The 25,963-nt window shown below is 42.3% G+C and overlaps 1 pseudogene; it reads left to right on the top strand.

Moving 5' to 3' along the window:
- LOC117554699 overlaps positions 1-25,092 on the top strand; it is a 38,922-nt pseudogene extending 13,830 nt beyond the window's left edge.
- Positions 25,093-25,963: the final 871 nt, after the last annotated feature.

Below are 25,963 nucleotides of genomic sequence, written 5' to 3'. Positions count from 1 at the left end.
TCTGCCAAGTTACCGACCCAACCACACAGTTTAGTGGAAGGATTGATTCAGGTTTCTTTGCATTAGGGACAGGCTCAAAGAGACGAGACAGTGCGTCTGGCTTACGGTTTTGCGTACCGGGTCTAAAGGATAACGTAAAGTTAAACCTACTAAAGAACAGAGTCCACCGGGCCTGACGTGAATTGAGTCTCTTGGCTTTTCTGACATACTCTAAGTTCTTGTGGTCTGTCCACACAACAAACGGTTGCTCCGCCCCTTCGAGCCAGTGTCTCCACTCCTCCAAAGCTGCTTTGACAGCTAGTGACTCCTTGTTCCCCACATCATAGTTATTTTCAGCTGAGGTCAACTTGCGCGATAGATAAGCGCAGGGGTGCATCCGGTTATCCTTGGAGGACCTCTGGGACAACACAGCCCCTATGCCCTCGTTGGACGCGTCGACCTCAACCATAAACTGTCTCTGGGGATCCGGAACAGTGAGTACGGGTGCCGTGGTGAATCCTTTCTTGAGGCACTGGAAAGCAGACTCGGCCTGGGGGGTCCACTGAAAGGAAACTTTGGAAGAGGTGAGAGCATGTAGAGGAGCGGCTACAGAACTGAAGTTGCGTATAAACTTTCGGTAAAAGTTGGCAAACCCCAGGAACTGTTGGACTCTCTTGCGGCTATCTGGAGTAGGCCAGTCGGTCACCGCACTGACCTTGGACGGATCCATCTGGACCTGATTGGCGGTGATAATGTAGCCCAGGAAAGAGACAGTGGTTGCATGGAAATCACTTCTCAGCTTTCACATACAACTGATTCTCCAGAAGCTTCTGGAGGACTTGGCGGACATGCCTGACATGAGACTGAATATCTGGAGAGAAAATCAGAATATCGTCCAAATACACGAAAACAGACACATTCAAAAATTCTCTCAAAATGTCATTGACCATAGTTTGAAAAACAGCAGGAGCATTGCATAGTCCAAAAGGCATAACCCTGTATTCGTAATGTCCGCTAGATGTGTTGAACCCCGTTTTCCACTCGTCACCTTCTCTAATCCTGACGAGGTGGTAGGCATTTCTCAGATCGAGCTTGGTGAACACCTTAGCTGACTGAAGTAGTTCAAAAGCTGAAGACATCAGCGGGAGTGGGTGGCGGTTTTTCACCACGATGTCATTTAATGGGCTGTAGTCAATGCATGGTCTTAGAAACCCATCCTTCTTCCCCACAAAGAAGAATCCTGCGCACGCAGGTGAAGAAGAGGGACGGATTATCCCCACTTTCAGTGAGGAGGAGATGTAGTCATCCATGGCCGCCCGCTCTGGTCCTGAGATAGAATATAGCGCCCCCTAGGGATGGGTGTGCCAGGTAACAGGTCGATGGCCACCGTCAAACGGACGATGAGGAGGCAATGATAGTGCTTTGGTCTTGTTAAAAACCTCTTTAATGTCATTGTTGTAGCAAGAGGGGACCTTGTAAAGGTCAGGAAAGTCTGAGCTACTATCAGCCACTGCAACAGTACGTGGAGCTTTACATGACTGTTCACAATTCCTCTCCCCATCCCTTAATTTGTCCTGAACACCAGTCTATATGTGGGTTGTGTGTTTTTAACCAGGGAAACCCCAAAATCAGCGGATGCTGTGCAGAATCGAATAGATGCAAATTGCATCATTTCCACATGACTTATTGTCAATAGTCACTTGCATGGGTTCTGTACAGTCAGTGACTCTACACATAAGTCTGCCGTCTAGGGCACTGGCATTGACGGGATGTTTGAGCGGAAACAGTCTTAATATTAAGACGTTTCGCTAGACCCCAGTCTATGAGACTTTCATCAGCCCCAGAGTCAATTAAGGCCCCCATAGTGTGTGTCTGACTATTGGCAGTGATATCTACCTGGGTGAGTGTGCGAGGAGGATAATCAGTTGAAACTTTGCTCACCAACGCCCTCCTCATGGTTGGTGAGCATGCCCTTTTCCCGGACATGTCGCCTTGCTGGTGTCCCATTTGACCACAGTAGAAGCAGCAACCCTCCTGCAGGCGGCGCCGTTGTTCTCCCGAGCTACATAGTGTTCCTCCGGTGCCTGTGGTGGCGCTTGTCACTGCTGGGCCTGATGAAGAGGCGAACAAGGAATCCCATGAGGACTGCCTACCCAGAGAGCGCCCCTGGTGGCTGGGAGGTCTTGTTGCGGACTCGGCGTCGTTCTCTCTCTCTTTCCCTGATGCGATTGTCAATTCGGAGAGGACGTGGATGGAAATTAGTGATTCAAGGTCTTGTGGTAACTCTAATGGAGCCAGGTGATCTTTAATCGTCTCTGAGAGTCCATTGCGGAAGTCATCTATTAATGCTGGAGTATTCCAGCACTGTCTATGGCTAAGGTACGGAACTCTATGGCATAATCTACTACGGGCCTTGAGTGCTGTTTGAGCTGCATGAGAGCCTGAGTGGCATCACCGGTAGGTGAGGTAATATCAAATATGCGGCTCATAGTGTTTTTGAACACTATGAAGGATCTACAGATATTGGAATCTCTAGACCACTCCGCAGTGGCCCCATGCGGCAGCTCTGCCGGTTTAAGTGGGAGATCATAAACGCTATCTTAGCCTCATCAGATACAAAAGCTGCTGGATTAAGTTGGTAATGTAAATCACACTGGACTAAGAAGGCTCTGCAGTTGCTCGATTCTCCTGAGTATTTCTACCGGTGCTGCCAACCGCAGTGGAACAGCGAGGGCATAGATTACACAGACAGGATTGGCATCAGGTGGACGTAGTAGCAGGAATCGGAGCTGTGGGAGCTGCCTCCAGATGAGAGAGAAGCCTGTGGAGCTGTGTTTGCCAGATGGTTCACCTGTGAAGTGACGGGAGGTCTGGAAACCCTCTCTGGCGATCTGAAAGCTCCCTTAACTCCTTGGCTAATATTCTTTAGCTGCTCCTGGTGTTGATGGATGACGTTACCCTGTTACGGGCAGGGCGGTCTGCATGCGTCTTGGGGTTGGCTGAGTCCATATTTTTGGGTCAGTTCGTTCTGTTGGGAAACCGTGACTCACTGATATGAGGACTCAACTTGCACAACCCGGAGACGAAAAAGGTTTGAAGAAAAATAAACTTGAATGGATCAAAAACAAAGGAAACAATCTTTACAGAGGGAAGTGACAAAACGGTCACAAAACACAAAACGCTTCTCATGGAGGATATCACAAAGGTACTTGGTCTCTATGGCTGCTTGGATCTGACTTCTTGGCATGACGAACAAGACGAACTGACAACAGGACAAGGGGGACAGGACAATCTATACAAGAGGTAAGTGGGAACAGGTGGGAAACAATCAGGGGCGGGGCAGACGCAGAAGAATAAGAACTAAACATGGAAAAGCAGCGTTTAGCTATTATGCCCCGACAATCTGGAACAAACTACCCGAAATTCGTGCACGTCCGCTTGAAACACTTCCTATTTTAAAATCCAGACTAAAAACATATCTATTTGCCGCTGCTTTTAATTGAGCTGTTTGTAAAGCACTTTGAATTGCTGAAAGGTGCTTGTATAAATAAACTTGCCTTGCCTTAATCCATGACAAACTAGAGTTGAGACCAAGAGGTGGAGTCGCAGTCTTACACGCTTCTCTGCGCTCTCTCCAATAAAATACCTGTGAGGGAATAATTCTCGCCTTGTTGACATTTATGAGCAACCCTGAGTCTGTTATTCTCTCTTAAGGAATGGGAGGCTCCAGCTATCTTGATAAACGAGTTTATGACCGGTCAACTCTCGGTCACAAAATGGTTTACGGTTGTTGGAACGCTGGCTTTGAGGCCATTAAGGGTCAGACGCAAGTGATTCAGGGTGCCCAGCTATTTAGTCTATCTCCCCAAATATGTTGTTTACTCTCTCTGAAACTAGTTAATAAGGGCTATCGAGAGCGAGGCGCTGCAGAATTGATGTGGCAACCCACCCGTGCAGTCAGAACTCTGGCTTCTGTGACTTGTGATGTGAAATTCTTCCGGGCTGATACTTGTAATAAACCACCAGTGTTTGACATCAAAGCTCCAACTCTCCTCGTGTCTCTCTGAGTCCTGACTCTCCATTGCTGCAGAAGTTTCCCTTACAATACCCAATTATTAACGGGTGTGTGTGTGTCTGCCCAATGGACAATTTAAAGTAAAACCTAATAGAGGTGTCATACATAATAACCTAATAAAAGTAATTGTAACAACTACTACAGTGCAACAAAATACGAAGATTAAAAGTGGACTCTTAAACATAAGATCTCTAGCATCTAAAGTAATATTGATAAATGATTTAATATCAGATTATAATATTGATATATGCTGTCTCACTGAAACTTGGTTGAGACATGAAGAATATGTCAGCATAAATGAGGCCACTCCACCCAGCCATATCAATACTCATATTGCCCGAGGCACGGGCCGAGGAGGTGGAGTTGCAGCAATCTTTGACTCCAAGTTTACTTATCAATACTAAACCAAAATTAAATTATACCTCCTTTGAAAGTCTCGTTTTTAGTCTTACGCATCCGACCTGGAAAACTTTGCAGCCAATCTTATTTTGTTACAGTGTGTACCGTCCACCAGGTCGTTATTTCACATTTTTATCAGAATTCTCTAAGTTTTTATCAACTTTGGTACTTAAAACAGATAAAGTAATTATCGTAGGTGACTTTAATATTCATGTTGACGACGATAAAAATAGCCTTACTCTTGCATTGAACTCTATATTAGATTATATTGGTTACCGTCAGAGTGTAAATAAACCAACCCACTGCTCTAATCACACTCTCGACCTTGTTCTGATTTATGGTATTGAAATTGAGCAACTATTAGTCGAACCGCATAATCCTGCTTTATCCGACCATTTTTTGGTAACTTTTGAAGTACTGTTACTAGACTACAAAGCATTAGTCAAAAGCTCCTGTTAGTGCTATAGCCAAATTTAAGGAAGAGATTCCATCAATACTTAACTCGATAGCATGTCTGCATGTAAGGGAGGAAACTTATACAAAATGTACACCACCCCAAATTGATCATGTTGTTGATAGTGCTACAAGTGCGCTGCGAATACAATTAGACTCTGTTGCTCCTTTGAAAAAGAAGAATTGTATGTGCTTTTTTAATGATAAAATTGTTACTCTTAGAAACAAAATTAATGACCTCTTGCCTTTGACCAGCATAGTGTTATCAACAGCTCCCAGAAACGTAAGTTCTAATATTACACTATATAGTACATTAGAATGCTTTTCAACCATAAACCTTGAACAATTTAATTCAATTATTCTTTCTTTTAAACCATCAACGTGTATCTTAGACCCAATTCCAACTAATCTGTTAAAGGAAGTTTTTCCATTAATTAACACTTCTTTATTAAATAATATGAATATCAAATCAAATCAGGTTTTATTTATATAGCACATTTTGAAAACGATTTTTGGTAGAGCCAAAGTGCTGTACATGCAAATAATAAATAACACATTACTACAGTCACAAACAGAAGACAATAAATTACAACAGCAAATATAAAAATCAAAACACAGGGAAATGTCATGAGTCGTGCTCCGCTCTGACTAGAAGGCCAGGGAGAAGAAGTTAGTTTTTAGTGTTGATTTAAAAACCCCTAGGGTCTAGGCCGACCTCACATGGAGGGGCAGAGTGTTCCAGAGCCTAGGGCCAGCTGCTGCGAAGGCTCGGTGCCCTCGGGTTTTGAGCCTGGTCTTGGGCACTACCAGCAGCAGCTGGTCAGCCGACCTTAATGCTCTGGCTGGGGTGTGGCGATGGAGGAGTTCGGCTATATAGGCAGGAGCCAGCCCATTTAGTGCTTTAAAAACAAATAAAATGAGTTTAAAATCAATGCAGAACCTAATTGGAAGCCAGTGCAATGAGGCCAGAATTGGGGTGATGTGGTTACGCTTTTTGTGGCCAGTGAGAAGACGTGCAGCTGCGTTCTGCACTAGCTGCAGGCGTCTAATTAACGCCTGGTCCATACCCACGTATAGGGCGTTGCAATATTTCAACCTTGTGGTTACAAAGGCGTTAATAACCCTTTCCAGATCTTTAAAAGATAAAAACGACTTTGTCTTGGCCAATAGTCGTATTTTAAAACAGCAGGTTTTGACTACGCTGCTAACCTGCTTATCAAATTGAAAAGCGCTATTGAAGGTCACTCCAAGGTTCATGACAGAGGGGAGGATGTTTTTTATTGAGGCAGCCCAGAATATCAACTGGAGAGGCTGGAGGTTGGGGTCCAAAAAAGATGACCTCGGTCGTGTTCTCGTTGAGGTTGAGGAAATGTTTGCTCAGCCAGGATTTGATCTCTGTCAAGCAGTCCATCAATAGCTGTAATGAGTTGACATTAGAATTGAGAGGCAAATAGATCTGTACATCATCGGCGTAACAATGGAAGGGGATGTTGTGTTTTGTGAGAATTGAACATAGTAATTGAACATGTACAGTAGAAAAAGGATGGGGACTTGGGGAACCCCACAGGTAAGAGGGGCTTTGGCAGAGGAGAAGGCACCTAGCTTATCTTATATGTGGGTTTTTTTTTGGTAACCACTCAGGATTTATTGTCAGAGGTGGGAGAAGTTCAGATCTTGTACTTGAGTAAAAGTACCAGAGTGTCGGAATACTCTGTTACAATAAAAAGTCCTGCATTCAAAATGTTACAAGTAAAAGTACAAAAGTATTATCAAAATATAGTTAAAGTACCACCTGCAGAGGGATCTAGATTCAGGTGTTCTTTTCCCCATAGAGACCGCCTCGCTGCACATTATCCCTTGCATAAAGATAGATTGTGGGTCCCTTATAACATGTTGTACACAGTGGAAATAAATATTCTGGTTACCTCAACATCAGGGATCTTATACATTAAACTCCTTCTGAATCAAACTGTCACGGTAGCATTACCTTACTGATCCCTCTTAAAATAGAAAAAAACATGTTACTTTACCAGCAGAGAGAAAATGGATTATTAAATGATTAATGTGACTAACAAAGAGCAGTTTGATTATTAAGTATTATTCTGTTGATCAATGTCATTACATTTGGTGAAAAGCACATAATGAGTTGTTTAAGACTTGTTTTGTCAGAGTTTAGGACTTGACTTGAACTTGCCCATCCTGATTTGAGACTTGACTCGGACTTGAGCGCAAAGACTTGAGACTTGACACGGACTTGAGCGCAAAGACTTGAGACTTGACTCGGACTTGCAAAACAATGACTTGGTCCCACCTCTGGTAGACGGTGGAAGTAGGGAGAGGCATACACGTGCCTTGATCCCTGCCGTGTCGACGCACAACTGCTGATTGGTGTCAGTGCCAGAAACACTTTTTAGGAGCAATGTGCTCATGGTATAGATGTAATTTGGTTGTGTGTGTTGACCACATGTGTCAAACTCAAGGCCCTTGGTGGATTTAATTTTGGCCCACAGGATAATGTTTGATTACTATTAGATCTGGCCCGCCGGTATATTGCACGCACACCTCAGCTCAGAGCCTGAGCCCAAACATTGATGAACTTGCACCCAAGATGAGATGCCAAGTATCTGGCTTGAACTAGCATCACAGAGCAGCACACTGAGTTTAATGGATGTTTCATTCTGCACTTTTTTTCTTTTTGCTAACAACAGAGCATGTTTGGTTTTTTCTTTGAGGGAAATTGTTTTTCTCGGCAGGGTGGCTGGTGTCTCCCTTAGGGATAAGGTGAGAAGTTCGGTCATCAGGGAGGGACTCGGAGTTGAGCCGCTCCTCCTTCGCGTCGAAAGGAGTCAGTTGAGGTGGTTCGGGCACCTAGTTAGGATGCCACCTGGGCGCCTCCCTAGGGAGGTGTTCCAGGCACGTCCAGCTGGGAAGAGACCAAGGGGTAGACCTAGGACCAGGTGGAGGGATTATATCTCTTCGCTGGCCTGGGAACGCCTTGGGATCCCCCAGTCAGAGCTGGTTGATGTCGCCAGGGAAAATAAAGTTTGGGGCTCTCTGCTGGAACTGCTACCCCCGCGACCCGACCACGGATAAGCGGGAGAAGATGGATGGATGGAAATATATTTTTTTAAGCTGTTGTTGGTCTGTGGGAAAATGTAATCGTAAGAAATGACTCCGGAAAAGCTGCAGTTAGAGTCATAAGAAATTAATGCAACTGATTATTTAATGTTTAATGTTGTTTTTATAGGCAGTAATTTAAGCTTTGTTAGTTCCAGGTTTACTGTGTGCAATAAGTTCATTACAATAAGTTATGCAATAAACATTGAACCAGTCCGGCCCTCGACTAGTACCGATTTTTTAATTTTGGCCCACCGTGTATTTTAGTTTTTTCACCGCTGGTGTTGACGGTGGAAGCAGGGAGAGGCACATCCCTTTCCCATGCCTTGATCCCTGCAGAGTCGACGCACAACTGTTGATTGGTGTCAGTGCCAAAAAAAATGTTTAGGAGCAATGCGCTCATGGTATAGATGTGGCGCATACATCTTAATTCCTACTCTTTTCCTTAACCCTATCCTAAGGGAGTGCATATACGTAGACACGTTGTGCCTCTCCTCCTCTGGTCCTTACTTCTTACTTGCTACCCCTTTCCCTCAACCTATCCTAAGGGAGTGCATGAACGTAGACACGTTGTGCCAGCGGCGCCGGATTCATTTTAGAAGTGGGGGGGGGCAAAAAGTGCGTATAAACTTTAAACTAAAACATTGTTTACTTGAAATCAACTGAAAAAAAACTGTAACGGAACCTGCCGTGTTACCTATGATTACTATACGCCTTACATTCATAATTTCAGCGGAGGGAGGGGAAGCGGCGCTGTGGAACAGCAGAGTGGCGAGAGAGAGCTGTCATCTTCCCTTTACAAGCTTAAAAAATGCCTGTAGCTAATGAGATTGAATATAACAATCAAAAATAACAAAATATACACAGCTAGATCAGATTTGTAGATGCAACTTTAGAGTAGAGGAGAATTATTGAAACGGGATATGTACAGTATTCCGCGGCATCCGCCGCTGCGAAAATGTGGGGCAGGGCTGTAAAGTGGGGGGGGGCAATGGCCCCCTGGCCCCCCTGCTTCCGGCGCCCTTGCGTTGTGCCTCTCCACCTCTGTTCCTTACTTCTTACTTGCTACCCCTTTCCCTCAACCTATCCTAAGGGAGTGCATGTACGCAGACACGTTAGTTTTGCTGCTATAGGCTTAGACTGTCGGGGGACACCTTACTTCTTCCTTCTGTCTGTCTGTACCTGTGTACTCTCATGTTCCAAATAACCCAGCTTCCCCCACATTTATTTTTGGTTTCTATCTACGCCGGGATCCTGAGTCCTGGCTGAATCTGTTGCTGCGGTCCTGTGTCCTGGATCCTCTATCCTGAGTTCTGGATTTGAGTCCTGGACTTCGAGTCGTGGCTGAACCAGTCTCTGCGGTCCTGCCTGACTCTCATCATACTACTTCCCTGATGGCTCCCACAGGATTGTTGACATCCTCGTGGATTCATCTTCTTATTATAGACACATGCATTTCCAAACATTTGGTCTACCTACGCTGTAAATGTATTATCTCTTCGATTTACACACGGCATCTATTGCACGTCTGTCTGTCCTGGGAGAGGGATCCCTCCTCTGTTGCTCTCCCTGAGGTTTCTCCCATGTTCCCCTTTAAACTGTGGGATTTTTCCTTGTACGATGTGAGGGTCTAAGGACAGAGGGTGTCGCATTGTCATACTGATATTCTGTACAAACTGTGAAGTCCACTGAGACAAATGTAACATTTGTGATATTGGGCTATATAAATAAACATTGATTGATTGATTGATTGATTGATTGATTGATTGATTGATTGATGTGAGGATAATAAATACATGTATCCTGATTATTGAAGCTCAAGCCGATGACGAGTGATATTTTCCTAACAATGCCACCTGTAGTTTTGCAAAGAAAACGTACACATTCCAAGTTTGATTGGGATTAAAGACATTGTCCACTCTCCTCTAAAATATTAGACATGAACTCCATTGACATGCATTTTTTTCTATCTGTGTTTGTGCTCTTGGATTTATATAAATGTATTTTTTACCCGTTACAACCTTTCTGCAGGTATCCTACCAGGTGCAGGATGTGCATCTCCTGGTAGCTGTACAATTGATTCCTCTTAATTCAAATGAGCTACCTACCATTGTTCATGTTGTTGTATTGTTCATGTGCAGTATAACATATTAAGTAGACCTCTACAAACAGGTAACATAATAAACATAGAGGATTTTTTGTATTCATCTCAGGTGGTGTATTTCACGGCTGTGTTCCCCTATGTGATGCTGGCCATCTTGCTGGTCAGGGGGTTGACGTTGCCGGGGGCCTGGCAGGGTGCGGTCTACTACCTGTATCCAGATCCTTCTCGCCTGGTGGACCTTCAGGTAGACCTTGCACAGTTTCACACCTACCTGAATTGAATACACAAAAGAAGGTAGATGAAACAAGATCCTCCTGTGACTGTTATAACGCTGATGATCTAAATACGTGTTTTTTAAATATTTCTTAATGAGGTGTGGATGGAGGCTTGTGCCCAGGTCCTCTTCTCCTATGGCGTCGCATCAGGAACCCATATCACAATGAGCAGCTACAACAAAGTCACAAACAACTGTTACAGGTTAGTCATGTGATCAGTAGCTCCATTAATATATTGGGAGCTTTTGTTGATTAAGTTTTTATTTTCTTTGAGTATCTGCCACGTACTGGGTTATATAATAATGTATGACTGCATTCAAACAATACTAAGAAATAGGGGATGAAGTGTAGCTTTGCTTTCTTTTGTAAATCTCAAAGATGAAAACTAGAACTACCTTAAGATATAGATACATCTAGGGGCAATAAGAACATCAAAACTACCTAAGGACGGATTGTCTGCCCAACAACATAAAGTCTATTACTGTCAGTACATTTTCCCACTGAGTTCTGCTCTACATGCTGTGCTTTGTGTTTGTGTATGCAGGGACAGTGTGTGGTTATGTGTGCTCAATTGTTGCACCAGCTTAGTTTCCGGGTTTGCAGTCTTCTCATGTCTCGGATTCATGGCCGAAAAACAGGGCATTCCCATCGAAAAGGTCGTCACATCAGGTACGATTTTCAAGTGCAAAGCTACCATCTCTACCATCTCTCTCAGAATCAAAAGTACCCTCACAACGATTCAAATGTCTCTTCTGTCCTCGCAGGCCCGGGGCTAGCATTCATCGCTTTTCCTCAGGCTGTTGCCATGATGCCCGTGCCTCAGCTGTGGGCCGCCTGCTTCTTCATTATGCTCATTCTGTTGGGACTGGACACTGTGGTAAGATACACCACAAACGGTTGGTGTCCTTCATATAGGATTAACTTAAGATATGCTGCAACTGTTTATGCTGTATCAGTGAACACACACGTAAAAACATTGGTGAATTTAATATTGAAGAATTAATATAATATGATGGCAATGTAGTCGGTCAGTCAGTCGACCACTTTAATATACACTAAAATACCTTTAAAAACGATGGATAGATTGCCATCAAACTCCACTTTCCAAAAATGATGAATTCCCTGACTTTCTTCTGACATATTTTTCTTCTAGTAAAAACTTACTACCTCTGACTTTTCATCCAGCATCCAAATTTGAATTACTCTTTGGTTCAAAATGGAACCAATAGCTAACATTCCTAACCAACTCAGCTATACTTGTCGATAGACTTAGAATAAGCTTTCTGGGCCAGGGATTTGTAAGGCAAGGCAAGGTAAGTTTATTTATATAGCACCTTTCAACACAAGGCAATTCTAAGTGCTTTACAAAAATGAAAGACATTAAGAGCATTAAGAAACATATTATAAAATGATATCTAGAAACACTAATTTAAAAACAATGATATAAAATGACATTTAAAAACACTAATTTAAAAGCAAAGATAAAAGCAAAGATAATAAAAGTTACAGTGCAGTTTAATATATGAATATATTAATTAAAAGCAGCGGCAAAAAGAAAAGTCTTTAGTCTGGATTTAAAAGTAGTCAGAGTTGCAGCGGACCTGCAGGTTTCTGGGAGTTTGTTCCAGATATTTGGAGCATAATAACTGAACGCTGCTTTACCATGTTTAGTTCTGACTCTGGGGACAGAAAGCTGACCAGTCCCTGAAGACCTGAGAGATCTGGATGGTTCATAATTTAGCAGTAGATCAGAAATGTAGTTTGGGCCTAAACCATTCAGTGCTTTATAAACCAGCAGCAGTATTTTTGAAATAAATTATTTTACACACAGGAAGCCAGTGTAAAGACTTCAGAACAGGAGTGATGTGATCCACTTTCTTAGTGTTGGTAAGGACTCAAGCAGCGGCGTTCTGAATCAGCTGCAGCTTTCTAAAGGATTTTTTAGTGAGACCTGTGAAGACACCATTACAGTAGTCCAGTCTGCTGAAGATAAAAGCATAGATACGTTTTTCCAAATCCTGCTGTGACATTAGTCTTTTAATCCTAGATATGTTCTTTATGTGATAGTAGGCTGATTTAGTAACTGTTTTAATGTGACAGTTGAAACTCAGGTCAGAGTCCATGACTACACCTCGATTTCTGGCTTCATCTGTTGTTTTGAACATTGCAGACTGAAGCTCAGTGCTAACTTTTATACGTTCTGCCTTGGCTCCAAAAACCATTACCTCAGTTTTATCTTTGTTTAATTGGAGAAAGTTAATCCAGTCATTGATTTGTTCAATGCACTTACTCAGTGTCTGAATTGGAGCATAGTCTCCTGGTGAAATGGTTGTGTAAATTTGTGTGTCATCTGCATAGCTATGGTAACTTATTTTGTAGTTTTTCATTATCTGAGCCAGTGGTAGCATGTAGATGTTAAAGAGAAGAGGCCCCAAGATGGAGCCTTGAGGAACCCCACATGTTATATTTGTCAACTCAGATGTGTATTTACCTATAGAAACAAAGTTTTGTCTGTCCTTTAAGTAGGATTCAAACCAATTTAGAACTGTTTCCGAAAGTCCCACCCAGTTTTCCAGTCGGTCTAGTAATATGTTGTGGTCAACAGTGTCAAACGCAGCACTGAGATCTAATAATACTAACACTGAAGTTCTGCCACTGTCTGTGTTTAAGTGGATGTCATTGAAGACCTTTACAGTACAAGAGCAGTCTCAGTGCTGTGGTTTGGACGAAAGCCTGACTGGAACACATTGAAACAGTTATTTAAATGCAGAAATTACTCAACTGTTGAAAAACTTATTTTTCAATGATTTTACCTAGAAATGGGAGGTTTGATGACTGCCGTTTTTAGAGCCTGTGGAAAAACACCTGATTGAAGAGATGTGTTTACTACATGAAGTAGATCTGAGGCCATGCAATGAAACGTTTTTTTTTTTTAAAATCCTGTAGGCATAATATCAAGGCAGCAGGAGGAGGATTTCAGAAGTTGAATAATGTCCTCTAGGTTTTTATCATTAATCTGATGGAATTGTGTCATGGTGTTTGAATTGATTTGAAGTGGACACAGGGACAACACTTTTGCTGTACCTGATACAGAGGCACTGCTTGTCTAAATATCTGAATTTTGTCAGTGAAGGAGGCAAATTCATTGCAGGCCCTGGTGGATAGAAATTCAGAGGCTACTGACAGTGGGGGGTTAGTTAGTCTGTCAATTGTAGCAAACAAGGCACGTGCGTTGTTTTGGTTTATGGCAATGATGTCAGAGAAGAAAGACTGTCGTGCATTTTTCAATTCCAATTTATAAAAGCCAAGTCTCTCTTTCAAAATGAACCCGGAGATTTTTTTTTCGCCACCTGCGTTCAGCTTTTCAACACTCTTTTTTCTGTTTTCACGGTCATGGCCTTTCTCCATGGAGATATTTTCGTTAATCAAAATGATCTACTAGCTCATTTACTGAGATTTTAGCAGGGGCAAGTGTGGAAGAAAAATTCTGAGTAAAAATGTCCCTAGTATTTTCAGTTAAATATCGCTTTGTGGTTAACTCTTTTTGAACATTTTTTTGAACAGAAATAGAGCTCTCAAAGAAAACACAGGAATGATCAGAGAGTGAAACATCAGTCACCACAACCTTTGAGATATTCAGACCCTTTGAGATAATTAAATCCAGAGTGTGCCCCTTATTGTGCGTGGGCTCCGTCACATGCTGAGTCAGTCCATAGTTATCAAGAACACAAAACAGTTATTTACCCCTCTGTCCTGGGGGTTGTCAACATGGATGTTAAAATCACTAACAATGACTAGACGGTCAAAGTCAATACACACTATAGACAGCAATTCAGTAAAGTCATCAAAAAAGCTTGCACAGTATTTGGGTGGTCTATAGATATTTAGGAACAGGGCTCGAGAGGAGCATTTCAGCTGAAGGGCCACATATTCAAAAGAAGAAAAGTTCCCATAAGATGTCTTCCTCTATTGAATGGAATCATTGAACAGAATAGCAACTCCACCTCCTTTCTTATGCATTATTTCCTGACTCATAAAACTAAAGTTGGGAGGGGTTGATTCGATAAGAGCAGCTGCAATGTTATTTTGTTCAAACCAAGTTTCCGTTAAAAACATAAAATCGAGATTGTGCTCAGTGATAAAATCATTGATTAAAAACGTTTTTCCTGCCAAAGACCTGACATTTAATAAAGCTAGTCTAAGTTTGTTAAACACACTATCAGTCAGGTTTTTTGTGACAAGCTGTGGCTGACATGGAATCACTGCTAAATTTGATAAACTCACACAAACGTTTGAGCGCTTCCTGTTTCTAAGCTGATTCACCGCTCTCAATCTATTACCTATCAACACAGATATCGGCAAAGCTACTGGCAGGCAGGGCCCCGGCATGTCCTGGAAATAGTTGAGAGTGCCATACGCCCTTCAGCCTGGACCCAGCACATACAGTTGCAAGAAAAAGCATGTGAACCCTTTGGATTCTCCACACATAGCGTTGTGTGTTCCTTCCAAACAACTCAACTTTGGTTTCATCTGTCCACAGAATATTTTGCCAGTAGTGCTGTGGAACATCCAGGTGCTCTTTTGCAAACTTCAAACGTGCAGCAATGTTTTTTCTGGACAGCAGTGGCTTCCTCCGTGGTGTCCTCCCATGAACTCCTTTCTTGTTCAGTGTTTTACGTATCGTAGATTTGTCAACAGAGATGTTAGCATGTGCCAGAGATTTCTTTAAGTCTCTAGCTGACACTCTAGGATTCTTCTTCACCTCATTGAGCATTCTGCGCTGTGCTCTTGCAGTCATCTTTACAGGACGGCCACTCCTAGGGAGAGTAGCAACAGTGCTGAACTTTCTCCATGTATAGACACTTTGTCTTACCGTGGACTGATGAACATCAAGGCTTTCAGAGATACTTTTGTAACCCTTTCCAGCTTTATGCAAGTCAACAATTCTTAATCGTAGGTCTTCTGAGAGCTCTTTTGTGCGAGGCATGGTTCACATCTGACAATGCTTCTTAAGAATAGCAAATTCAAAACTGGTGTGTATTTTTTATAGGGCAGGGCAGCTTTAACCAACACCTCCAATCTCGTCTCATTGATTGGACTCCAGGTTGGCTGACTCCTGACTCCAATTAGCTCTTGAAGAAGTCTTTAGCCTAGGGGTTCACATACTTTTTCCACCCTGCACTGTGAATGTTTACATGGTGTGTTCAATAAAAACATGAAAACATATAATTGTTGGTGTGGTATTAGTTTAAGCAGACTGTGTTTGTCTATTGTTGTGACTTAGATGAAGATCAGAACACATTTTATGACCAATTTATGCAGAAATCCAGGTAATTCCAAAGGGTTCACATACTTTTTCTTGCAACTGTACATATCATTTTCAAATCATTTAATTTGTTCCTCTTCATAATTTCCTTATAAACTAAGTAGGACGATTTAAAACTCACTTAATTGGGTTAATTTTGAAATGGCTTCAGTTTATCATCATAACAGATCAAAAAGTTCAGATTCATTTTTACAATAAATCAAAGAATGATGCACTTCTACAAACAAAAACAACATAATTAAAACATTTAAACAAACTACTAAAAGTAGATAAACTACATTATTCAAAAGTTTACAGTAACTTCTGATAATAACACAGGGGAAATAAACGAGGCATCTCTTTTCCTCTCTCTCTCTCTCTCTCTCCTGACAGCCCGTCAGTATCCGGGTTAGGCGGTTCTAGTGTTCATTTAAGGCCCTGTCACACTGTCCCGAAATTGACACCCGATGGACACACGAATATGGAATTGTGAATTTCGCACGAAGATGGCCCCAAACCACACACGAAGGCAACATTTACATTACATTTAAGACATACAACTGCAATGAAAGTACCAAAAACAATTATGTTACAGTACTATGATACTGTACTGATATCTTCAGACTTTGTTCTTTACTTTATCCGTCGTTATATGTAGAAAATATTAAGTTTTCTCCGTAATGTTGTTTCCATAACAACAACAACTTCCTGTCAACTATCCTTCAAAATAATATATTATATCCTTTTTAGTTTCACAGAACACAAATTGGGTTATTTACATAATATATTTACATGATTTTGTTGTGCAATAAACCAACCCGATGGACACACGATAAAGGAAATGTTCAAATTCGGCTGTGATCGTAGCAGCATTGGGCCATTCGTGAGGGCATCTTAAGCCATCGTATGACCGCCGGTGGAGTTTCTCAGGCTCCGGCAGCAACTTCGTGAGCGGTGGCAAAATCTTTGGCATGCCAAAAAATTGCCCAAGGACATTGCGAAGGTTCATTTTCGTGTTGAATTCGTGTGTCAATTGTGCCCTTCGTAAGGCCATCGTGAGGGCATCTTGTTATCATCGGTGCCATCGGGCATTCGCCCCGATCAGAGTGAGGGTGAATGCACCGATGATAACACGAAGATGACACGATTTGACAAGATGCCCTCACGAGTGCCTTACGAAGTTGCCGCTCACGAAGTTGCTGCCGGAGCCTGAGAAACTCCACCGGCGGTCATACGATGGCTTAAGATGCCCTCACGAATGGCCCGATGTTGCTACGATCACAGCCGAATTTGAACATTTCCTTTATCGTGTGTCCATCGGGTGTCAATTTCGGGACAGTGTGACAGGGCCTTTACCGTTGTGTCTTCTCTTTGAATGCTTAATCGATTTGAAACCAAGTCTAACGTAGCTTAAACTTAACGTTAGCTTTCTAGCTAACACAACACATTCATGCACCTTTCTCTCTGGGTTTTTTTGTAGTGACGAATGAAGTTGGATGTTGTGGTGGTCGTGTCACTGAGCTTTATGCTGCAGACCCTGCATACCGCTGTTTTCTTATTATTAGCGTCATCGACAAAATAATCCTTGAATCCAAACTTGACTATTTGTGGAGTAACGCTAGCCGCTGCCATGTTAACTGACACTCCCATGGGAGCCTGCCTGCAGACCTCCACTCTCAGCACAGTTCCGGTGCAGGCTGCACTCTCAGGACACCTCCACTGTCAGTACAGGAAGTGACGATTCTGACGAACACGTTTTTTTCCCCGCCCACCGAAGGAATCGTTTGATGGAATTTTTCAAATCACAATGGAGATTCATCACGGAGGGGATGAGTCCGCCCACCGTGCACTTTGGGTCGGCCTTGGTCAAGCCCTTTTGACCCCCCCAGCCTGGTTCTCGTAAAAGTTTTTCGCTCAAATTACACCATGGAGGAATGTAACGGGAGTTGACAGGGGACTCTGCCCACCTCACGAGTGTCTATTTTCACTTTCCCCCCTATTTTCCCCGGTTTTATTATTATTATTTTTTGGCTATTTCACCCGGTTTCTACCGGGGACATTGCCCGGTCTCGGGTGTCGCCTCACGGCCTGTGTCCAGCCCCCCCCCTACTCATCCATATATTAACGGATTTTGACAATTTTTTCTCCTCTCCTCTCACTGATCGAATGGCAAACGCGACACACTGTCGGAGGGCCTCCGCGCCGGCCCGGCCTAGTGCCGGTGCTCTGGCGGTCGGTTCCTCCGAACTGCGGGTTCGACTCTGATGGCCGGGAGGGTGTGCTGCGTTGGGGTGGGGGACTTCCCCCACCCCAACGTATCATTTTTATATTTATTTTTTATAATTTTTAAACTATATATATATATGTATAGGGACACCTTGTATTGTAATTAATATCAGTACAGTATCACTTAGATTGATTGAACTGTTCTGCCCTTACAGTGCGTATCCCTATGCGTAGCTAGACAGTTAGCTAACATTTCAAAGTCCTCCAATAAAGATGCAAGGTTTTCTTTCTTGACTTTACTGTTCTTCTTTTACTTTGTAAAACTGTAACAATACAGAAACAAAACACATATAAGTATGCAGGCTTTACATAACATATAAGTAGCACTGTACAAACGACACACATACTACTATTAGGAATTAGCCCCCTCTCGACACTCCTGCCGTCTAGTGGGTTGCCAGGTTTGCGCACACGGCGCTATAATCACCCAATCACGTTTCGAAAAAACTAAATGTAATATCTCAATACAAAAACGCAAATATTTCATTTTAAAAAGTCAAGTCCTTTCAAGTCATCTGTCTCAAGCTTAAGTCAAGTCTCAAGTCATGAATACCAAGTCAAAGTCAAGTCAAGTATTTTTCAATGTTAGTCAAGCAAGTCTCAAGTAAAAAAATATGCGACTCGAGTCAAGTCATGTGACTCGAGTCCCCACGTCTGCTAATGGCCTATACAGTTTGGATATTAGAAAGTTATTTTCATCGAAGCAGGTGCCACAAGCTGCAGCAGCAGCAGTATCAGCAGCTGACAACAATGTCATCACCAGCGGTGAAGAAATGGATGATGTTTCAGGTTTGTGAATCTAATGGTGATATCTGCACTCTGGCTGACTAAGATGTGAAAAAGAGTGATGTAACGTTAATGTTATAGCTAGTAAACATGGAGTAACCACACTAAGTATACCCTTATATGTTAGTATGTATACAGAACATGACTAAAAATGATCCTAAGATATAACGTTAACCCTTCACACCTCAGTCTGCTTTTAACACACTAAAATAACGTATTCCATTTTTTATTTTGTTTTCGCACGTGGAATTATACCGGCTCTCGTTTCAGTACACATAACAACGGAACCATAGCAACGGAACTGACAGGCAACGGAACTGACAGGCAACCCTCTGATTCAGACTCCGATTGGCTGTGACTGCATCCACTCAGAGTGTCCGATTCAGAAACGTGACTCTTACACTCTTTACGTCACAAACAAAGATGGTGGATGAGAATAGATCTATAAAACGATAAGCAATGTGCCAGAATCAAGGTGAGACTATCCGCATCCTTTAAAACTCTACGCACATTCGTTTCACCGAAATAAGTAAACAACTGTATTTGAGTGAGTTAAGGCATTAGTTTGCTTCATTAAAGGGTGTTAATGAATAAGTGTTCTGCAGTGCCTTTTGTCCGCTTTAAGGTATTATTAAGGTAGGGTTAATGTTGCTCTCAAAGTGCACCAGATTGATGCTTTCAACTTCAATAAAAAAAACACTAGAGGAGGCGACAACCTAAAGGATGTTCGGTCCACCCCCCACTTGGAAAAAATGGCACTTTATCCCTGCACCCCCCACCCAACAACTCCTGGGCTAAGTCACATGACTTGGGGCTAAGTCACATGACTTGGACTCGAGTCAGACTCGAGTCATCAATTTGATGACTTTGGACTCGACTTGACAAAATCACAAAACACTTGCGACTCGACTTGGACTCGAACACCAATGACTCAGGACTTGACTTGGACTTGAGCCTTCTGACTTGAGGTAACTTGATACTTTAATTCAGGGGTCTCCAACACGCCGATAGCGAGATGCTTCGAGAAGAGCAGACTCCAGTCGGGGGGAGCAGAATCTTCAGCCGCTCCTACTCTTGCTTTGAATCCATGCAGGCAGGGGCGGGACTTTATTTTGCTGAGCCACCATGCGGCCAATCATATGCGAGGACACACTAGGATCATACCATTATGTGAAAGAAAGGTGGGGGGCAGACGCTCCAAAGACAGCAGGTTTAGTGGTACAGGCCAGCTACAGAGCAACAGGGAGACGGGGAGCCGGATTTAAATGCAAGCGCGTCGGAAAAAGTCAAGAATTTAGCGAAAATCAAAAAAAGAAGCAGCATCTGGCTGCATTTCAATGATATTGGAGAAAGCAAAGCTGAGTGCAGGATTTGTAAAATGAAAATAACCTTCAGAGCAGGTTTTTTGTTTTTGGTAACCACTAAGGATTTATTGTCAGAGGTGGTTCAGGACTTGTACTTGAGTAAAAGTACCTGAGTGTACAATAAAAAGTCCTGAATTCAAAATGTTACTCAAGTAAAAGTAGAAAAGTATTATCATCAAAATATAGTTAAAGTACCACCTGCAGAGGGATCTAGATTCAGGTGTTATTTTCCCCATAGAGACCGCCTCGCTGCACATTATCCCTTGCATAAAGATAGATTGTGGGTCCCTTATAACATGTTGTACACAGTGGAAATAAACATTCTGGTCACCTCAACATCAGGGATCTTATACATTAAACTCCTTCTGAATCAAACCGTCACGGTAGCCTTACCTTACCGAGCCCTCTTCAAATAGAAAAAAACACGTTACTTTACCAGCAGAGAGAAAATGGATTATTAATGTGACTAATAAAGAGCAGTTTGATTATTAAGTATTATATCTGTTATTCCATGTTATTACATTTGGTGAAAAGCACATAATGACTTGTTAAAGACTCGTTTTGTCAAAGTTTAGGACTTGACTTGAACTTGTGTTTTTCCGTTACCCTCCTGCACTCACACAGAAATAAACAGAAAGGTAAGAAAAAGAAGACGACAAAGCCTAAAAAGAAAAATGGATCTGAGCAGGAATCACAATTGAGCTCTAAAGGTACATTCACACAAAATGCGATGCGATTTTTTCGTGTGTCACGATTACATGTAAAGTCAATGCAAAGACGCGGATAGACTGCAGTGGCGCGAATGGCGCGTCATTGGCGAGAGTTAAATTGTTTTAACTCGAGCGACAAATTTGCGTGATGCTGTCTCGCAAAAAGCCAATCAGCGTTCAGAATCTCTGACTCTCGTCACTGACGTTGAATCAGAAAATCAAAACAGCAGCCTTTGGCTCTGGGTGACAGCACACAGAGCTCACAGCTCCTCATATCTGTTCAGAAACTGGAGAGAAGTTATTAATGTACAACTCACAGAATGTCTGTGGCATGGGGAATACAGTCGCTGCTTTATTCATTTCTGTATGCCCCGCCTCCTCACCCGGGCGTCTTGTTGGAGTGACGAGACTAGACACAACTGACAGCCTTGGTCAAACTTCTGCGAGTAAAGCGATGCGTCCGATGTGAACGCACAATCAGGCTTGTCGTTTAAAAGTAGTCTTAGTGTTCATCCAAAATCATCCAACGACAATTGTCTATCTAATTAAGTTTTCTCAAGGAAGGTTGCTTCAGAGGGTAGCTTATTCTCATGTGGGCCACTCCTGCAGCTCTCCGTTGAGATTAGTCTCACTGATACCCCTTTCCCACCGAACCGGTTCCAGGACCAGTTTGGAGCTAGTGCCTGATTGCGAATCAATTCTTACCGTTTCCACAGCAGCCGGTCCTGGAAAATACAACACTACGACAAAATCATGAATGCAAACTTCAACAGCAGTGGACAGCGGAGGACACAAGCTTGCTCTCTGGTATTTGGTCCTCGCAAGAGATTCAGAGGAAGTTGGAAGGGAGTACCAGATCGGAAGCCATTTTTCAGCAACTTCACTGGAGCAAATGGTCCATGTGTCCTGTAGTTTTCTTAGCAAAAGCAATAGATCACCAGTTCACTTGACAGGTACCATGTGTAACACATTCTTTGAACCAGACATTGTGCGACATCATTTTCTTCTGGTTTCTGTGGGAAAGTTAGATTTGGAATGACCACAATTTGCAAGACCCATTATCCCAAAAATACTTCTTGTCTTTGTGTCATTGGTAAGAACATTGAGAGTATGCCATGCATAACACCTAGGCTTCAATGGTGATTGTACCTCCAGTATTCAGATAAGGCCCCATACTTCCTAAATCTTGTGAGCCATGTATGGAATGATAGTGAAAACCCAGCTAGGCTCATTACTTTTCTGTCTGCTTGTTTGTGTCAGTTTGCAGGTTTGGAAACGTTAACATCATCAATGATTGACATGTTCCCTGGACAGATGCGCAGACCTTGGCGCAGAGAAATTATCCTCGTAGTCTTCAGCTCTTTCACCTTCCTGTTACAGATCACTCTCACCACACAGGTACTAAACAGGCTGGCATTCCCCCTCCCAAACACATTGGCTAACATTTAGCATGTTCTCATATGGGATGAGTATTTAATTGACATTATCTCTTCTGTGTTACCCAGGGAGGAGTATACCAGTTCGAGCTGATTGATTACTATGGTGCCAATGGGATATGTGTGCTATTTGTGTCTTTGGTCCAGTGTGTGGCTGTTGGCTGGGCCTTCGGTAAGTGCTATAAGTACCAAGGTTCAGTTATGCTTTAGTTAACCACATGCAATTTTAATATCCAGCTATACAGTATATCTAAAACGTTAATTTGTTAAAAGTACCAAACCTTTTTAGGAACCCTTTCTGTCTCTTAACCATAAAAACAATGGTCTTAATTTCACACACCTTTTATTTACATCCAGTGGCAACATGTAGAACCACCCTTAAAGTAGTGTAACTGTAATGTGGAGATGCGAAAGGGCAGATAGAAACTTTTCTGGAATCTCAGCTGGTTCATATTGATGATAACAGTGTCTTACCCACGCCAATAGTCCAGCACATATCCTGTCACAAACCACATGCTGCTCATTGACTCTTGATTTTTCTCTACCTGAAAATGTCTTATATATATATAGGACAGGGATGGGGAACCTTTCTCCTCTCAAGGGCCATTTACATGTTTTCAACATCCTCCGAGGGCCGTACAAATGATTGACCTCTGCTTAAAAATACTAAAATCACAGCCCATTAATTTCGCCTTTCTTTCATGCTGTGCAAAGAAAAAGCAACATCTTAATCCAGATATCTTACCATGACTCGCGCATGCATGCACGTGCACGGTGTGGCGTGACCACCAAAACAGAAAGATATGGACACAAGATGTGTGTAAATGTATTTAGTTTCCTATCCATGTGAACATGATTTAAGTGGGGAGGGACCTAACCTCCTCTAGGTGGGTCCGGGGGACATGCTCCCCGGGAAGACTTTTTTAAATGTTGAAGTTAATACCATCAATCTTGTGCACTTTGAGAGTAAAATTAAGAGATATATGGATACATCTCTCAACACCCATATGAAACAGAACTTTCTTTTTCTTTATGGATATTTTACAAATCACTCTCCTTTTAAACTGTATTCTTGTTTATTAATAACAACTTTTTTTTTCATACCTGTTTACATTATTCTCTTATTTTTTTATAACTATAATGATCATATAAAGATGTGCCTTTACCTCACTGGTTGGAGAAAAAGCTTCTTATATGTGTTAGCATAGCTAGCTAACCAGATGCTAATAACAACAAAGTTATTGACTGTATGATCAGTATGACAGATGAACAGATCGCCACTGGGCTTTCAGCTAAAGACACAGCCACGCAAAAACTGCGGCATGTGTACGGCTCCTTATGGGTACTGCAATTTGTGGAATTGCCGGAGCGGCGTTCTGGTGCTCTCCGTCAGAACTGCACCCCTGTCAGACGAGACATATACCACGTGATGACACGTTAGGCTCGTGTTGTGTTCAACGACCCTGACCTTGGCCAGGAAAAGCAGGCACTCGCTTGTTTAATTATTTTACGGTCTAGAGTTCTTTAATTTTTTGATTTTTTGCGTGTGTTTATAAATTACCTCGAGGGCCGTACCAAATGGTCTCGCGGTCCGTATACGGACCGGAGGCCTCAGGTTCCCCACCCCTGATATAGTAGATCATTTTTTAGATAAATCTGCCTTTGCCTGTTGTACTGTAGTTATGTGTACATACAATACTTTTTTGATTTGGTCTATTAGCCTTAAATTGTCTCATGTTAGTTTTAGGGCTTCATAAAAAAATGTTGTGTTCCAATAAGTTGTTAAATGCCAATCCATTGGTGTGACGTACATCGTTATTTTATAGCAGGAGGTCCTGTCCTTTTAAAATGTTACTAACAAACAGTTTTAATAATGCAGGGGCTGAGAGGATACGTGATGCACTTGAAGACATGACGGGACAGAGGCCGGGGGTTTTCTACACTGTGTGCTGGCGTTACGTCACCCCTCTGATCTGCACTGTGAGTTACACACAAGTCTGAAAGAAAGTAGAATACATACTTTTGATTAATACAACTATAGTGAAGTGAACTATAGTGCACACACAATTGTAGGCCCAAATAAACACTCTCAGCGCTTTTAGAAATGTTTCTATGACAACTAAATCTTGACAATATATCACCGCTGTTGTATGACAGATTAGCCCCCTTGGATCGTACTGCCTATTTGGGCTACCTCTAATTTGTTAAAACAGGGATGTATGTTTGAAAGGGAGGAATACCTACCTAAATGTCGGTAGACTGTGTCAAAAATATTCCACAGAACAATGATTTTTTTCCTCTGCTTTTCCTTCAAGGTTTGCTTCATTGGCTTCTTTCTGGATTTCCAGCCTCTGAAAACAAGCGACGGCTCTGTGTACCCAAACTGGGCCAACAACCTGGGCTGGGCCATAGCCTTCTCCTCTGTGGTCACAATACCCATCTGTGCTGTCAGCAAGTTCTACTTCACAGAGGGCTCTTTCAGACAAGTAAGAGCACCAACACAACCCGCTTACAGTCTTTCTGCTTTATTATTGGTTTTCAATATTATTCTGTTTGTCTTTTGTCCATTTTTTCTGTCCTCAACAGCGTCTGTTGGTGCTGTGGCGTCCTGTTAGTGATCCTGTTGGTCCCAAAATAAAAGAAGAACGTTCCCTGAATGAGACAGAAATGAAGTCGTTGTCCGCCCCTTTCCCTGACATGTTATGAGTCAGGAGCCGGGGCGGACTGGGACTACAAATCAGCCCGGGACTCTCGACCGGCCCACGTCGGTACCGCCAAGTAAATACCGCTAGTGAATTGTCGACAGGGGGGGGGGCGGGGTGGGGTGCTAGTGACTTATCCAACCGGCCCACATCGTCCGACTGGCACACTTCAGTACTGGCCCATTGGCCAGTCCGCCCCTGATAGTATACTGAAATTGAATTTACTTAATTTTATTAAGGTAAGTGGTTGCACGAAACAAATTTATTAAGTTCACTGTACTTATTAGTTTTGAGTAATTTCAACTTAATCATACTGATAATTTTCAGCTAAACTATTTTGAGTCATTTCAACCTAATCATACTGATAATTTTCAGCTAAACTATTTTGAGTCATTTCAACTTAATCATACTGATAATTTTCAGCCCAACTATTTTGAGTAATTGCAACTTATTCATACTGATAATTTTCAGCTCAACTATGTTGAGTAGAATTTACTCACTAAACCCATGTTAAGTGTACTAAAATGGATTATGTAACGTAACCTTTTTTCTTTTTGTACATTCAGATCAATTCTATAGTTTAATTCCTACATACAACAATTAAGTTGAATTTAATCAAACATTTTCAGCCATTTTTACTATGTTAACTTTCAATATATTAAAATAAAACAAACATCATATTTGATACATACTCTTACTTTATTATCTTGTACAAAATGACGTAACATGAAGCATGCGTCTTAAACATCTTCTGATTCGATAAAAACAACATGCAACTATCATGGCCTCCACCTTGTGTGTGTGTGTGTGTGTGTGTGTGTGTGTGTGTGTGTGTGTGTGTGTGTGTGTGTGTGTGTGTGTGTGTGGGTGTGTGTGTGTGTGTGTGTGTGTGTGTGTGTGTGTGTGTGTGTGTGTGTGTGTGTGTGTGTCAGGCTGCCAGGTGTCCACAATCCAATCACCTCTGCTATAAGA

This window comes from Gymnodraco acuticeps, unplaced genomic scaffold (assembly GCF_902827175.1).
Source record: "Gymnodraco acuticeps unplaced genomic scaffold, fGymAcu1.1, whole genome shotgun sequence".
Taxonomy (NCBI): Eukaryota; Metazoa; Chordata; class Actinopteri; order Perciformes; family Bathydraconidae; genus Gymnodraco; species Gymnodraco acuticeps.
The sequence above is the reverse complement of the archived record's forward strand: the minus strand, read 5'-3'. Positions and strand labels throughout refer to the sequence as shown.